This window comes from Mercurialis annua, linkage group LG6 (genome assembly GCF_937616625.2).
Source record: "Mercurialis annua linkage group LG6, ddMerAnnu1.2, whole genome shotgun sequence".
Taxonomy (NCBI): Eukaryota; Viridiplantae; Streptophyta; class Magnoliopsida; order Malpighiales; family Euphorbiaceae; genus Mercurialis; species Mercurialis annua.
The window spans coordinates 10,827,923-10,831,806 of NC_065575.1; positions in this window are offsets into that span (position 1 = coordinate 10,827,923).

The following is a 3,884-nucleotide window of genomic DNA, read 5'->3' on the forward strand; positions in this document are numbered from 1 at the left end:
AAAATACCATTAATTTTAATTTTAGAGATATAAATGTATTAAATTGTAAAAATATAAAATATATAAATACACAAATAATGCAATTTTTAAAAATATAATTTTACAAATTATTTATCGGATACATTACTGATACATACCGAATACAAGTCCGATGCATAAATAATTTATTTATCATGTATAATTATATATTAGAGATGTATCTATTAAATATATTTAATATATATATATATATATAATGTATAAGTTATATGATAAATCTATAAATGATGTATCAACAATGTATCCATTTAATACATTTAAAAAATGTATTTAGCATGTATAAATTATATATCACCGATATATCTATTAAGTAGATTTAAAAAAATGTATTTATCATTTATTTATAGCATAAATTACACTTTGATAATAAATATCTCAAAAATATATCTATCATGTATAAAATATGTATCAGAAATGTATAAATATAAATCGGGCCTATCGAATTAGTCGGTTGATTTAATTACAATCGATTGAATATTTAAATTATGTATTAACAATGTATCTATTTAAATACATTTAAAAAATATATTAGAAATGTATTTATTGAGTATATTTAAAAATATATATATTATATAAAAATTATGTATTAACAATGTATCTATTTGGGACAACTTATGCGATTGAATTTCGTCTCATGCATTTCTTCAGCGCAGTAAGAAGGATTAATGAAAATACATTTAAAAATATATCGATCGTGTATAAATTATGTATTTGTGATGTATCTATTAAGTACATTTAAAAAATGTATCAATCATGTTTAATATTTTTTTTTGGATAAATATCACGTATAAATTATGTATCGGAGATGTATCACATATGTATATGAGATGTATAGCATACGTATAATTTACATATATGTTTATAAGCTTTTCTAAATATAAAAACGAACCAATCGAATTAGTCAATTAATTCAATTAATGTATCAAATATGTATTTATCATGTATAAATTGTGTATCAGAGATGTATCAGAAATATATTCGAATTACAATTAAATGTAGTTGATTAGAATTCAATAAGCACTAGAAAATAACATTAGCAGCAATAACATATCCGAAATGCACTATATAACATTCAAAGATTAAAAATTTAAACTCAATTCATTAAAATAAAATTGGAGATGTATCTCAGATGTATCAAAAATGTATCAAAGATGTATCTGCTCTATTAATAATTTTCTAAAGCTGGTCTCCATTTAAAATTTTGAAAAATAAAATAAAATTAATTCATCTTGCAGAACTATAACAATAGAGGTATTATACTCATTTAACCGAATAAAAATTATAAACAAAAGTAAAATGAATTTAAAAAATAAATTTACAAATAAATATAATTTTATAACCAATTCGAAGGTGAAGAAAGTAATAGCCAAACAACCCCTTCCTCTAAATCAAATATACTTACTACCATAATCATCAATTAAGGAAATAGTATCTTGTTCAAATTTATTTGCTCAACTTTCTTTATCACTCTTCTTCCATTATTATTCTCTCTTATTCTTCCAAAAAAACCTGTAACTACTGTTTTTTGTGAAATTTTAACAACAGTCTTCCCTTCTATAGAAAGCCTCCCATTTCTTCTTCTTTTAACTGTTTCTAAGTTTTATTTATTGTGGATCTTATTCTTTTTACGCTTTAAAAAATGCAGATTTGGAAGTGGGCTTTTTGTGGGATTTTCTTGCATGTTTTTTTTTTATATCAAATCTCATTGCTTTAAAGATGGGCACCAATTTAGAATCAGACTGTGAGAAAAAACGGGAAAAAGAAATAATAAAGAAAAAAAGGATATGAAGATCAATAGGGTAAAGTATATGTGTGATTTGGTAGATATGTGTTGGCTTGGGAGGATGATGGTGCTGATTGAAAAGTATTAAGGGAAGATGGTATTAAAGAAAGAAAAATTGTATGAAAGTAAACAAATTGATTAATATTGTATTATGTGAAATAGTGAGACATTATTGTGGTTTTCTTGTTATTTTCTCAATTTTATTTAGCATAATTATACCGACAAAATTTATTTGAAATTAATAAATTATAATAATAAGAAATTTTAATATCTTTTATTTCAAAAAAGTATTGTATAGTTATTGTTATTGTTAAATATAAATTAAATGATAAGTAACAAAAATTGTGTCAATATAATATATTTTTATTAAAAAAATATAAAATATAAAATATAAAATAATTACCGTTAAAAATTATAATTCAAATAATTAATTAATAGCATATTATATAAACAATATTAATCTAATTCTAATTGTATAACATTTATAAATATTTATTTTATTATTATATTTAAATTTAAAATAATATTTTTTTATTAAAAATAATTTATTAGAATATATATTAATATATTTTGTTTTATTAGTAACTATTAATGAGATGTAGATATTAAATTAAAGTTATTATTTAAAATTTACGTTTCTTGTATATCAAAATAAAAGGCCTTAGTGCCTTAAAAAAATCCAAATCTTTCATCCCCTTTCAATCCTACCCTGACATTGAAAATTTATCAATTTATCCATTTTGCATTTTTTTTTTCATTTTAATTGTACCATGAAGCATATAATTGACCTTTATTTATTTGACAAAAGTTCAAAACAACTTTTCAAAAATGGTCAATTTAATATAAAAAGTTAATTTCATGAAAAAAGGATCAATTTAGAGAATTTTTGCCAAATAAAAAAGGTCAATTTTGTGCTTTAAGGTGCAATCGAAATGAAAAAAATACAAAATAAGGTAAAATTGACTGATTTGCAACGTAAAGGTAGGATTGAAAAGGGAAGGCTAATAATCATGGACGATCCTCGACTTTTGCACTAAGCTTCCCTAAACCCCTTGACCTTTCAAAAGCTTCCCTAAACTCCCTGACCTTTATGGCGGCGCCACTCACGGCCCTCCTGAAAAAAAAAACCAAAATCGCGGCGCCGCCAACGATTAAATCGTTTGCATGCCAGTTCCTCGCCACCTGTCCCCACGTGGGCTCTCCTCAGTCAGAATCAATAGTTCCTCCCTCAGACATGTCGGTTGACTTTTTTAAATTTTAAAATGAATTTTTTTTCACCTTCTGAATTAATTTTCTCTTTCTCTTTTTTCACCTTCTGACATACTCTTTCTTCTTCATTATATTTGTTTTTGAAATCAGTCTTTTTCTATTTTCCCTCCCCTCTGACCTAGGCGTTTGTCCTCGTCATTTGTTGCTTGTCATTTTCTCTCGTTCTCTAGTTCGCCTGCGTTGCATTTCGAGGAAGAACAAATCTGGGTATGGAAAAAAATGGTTGATTAATTTTTGTAGAGTTGCTGTCATGTTGACACATTTTTGGTATTGATATGTTTATAGGGTAAAATAGCAAAAGAAGATAATGGGAAAAGAAAAGATCTTTGGCAGTGATGAGACGAAAGGGAAGAAACGGCCTAGGTTCGAATTTTAATTTTAGGTTTATGGTAATTTTTTTGGTTTTTGGGTATGTGTTTTTGGATACTTCAAATTGTAATTTTAGGTTTATTGTAAATTTTTTGGTTTTTGGGTATGTGTGTTTGGAGGAGTTATTCTTAAGTTGTTTACTTGAACAGCCCCTACCATGAAAGTGGATTCTGAGATCCTGGAAATTGTTCTGCACTACGATGGACAATTTGGAGAGGGTGGTTATTTGTGGGGTGATGTGTGTGTGTCACAATCCAAAATATTGAGCCGCAACCGGCGCTAGGGAATGGGAGTGGTAGCTCCGGAACCCGTAGCAAGCCTCAAATCACTATTAATTTTTTGCAAATAATATAAACAAATAGCATAACACAACAGAAGCAAATATATAACATATATAAACATTTGCACTAACTGTTCTGTTAAC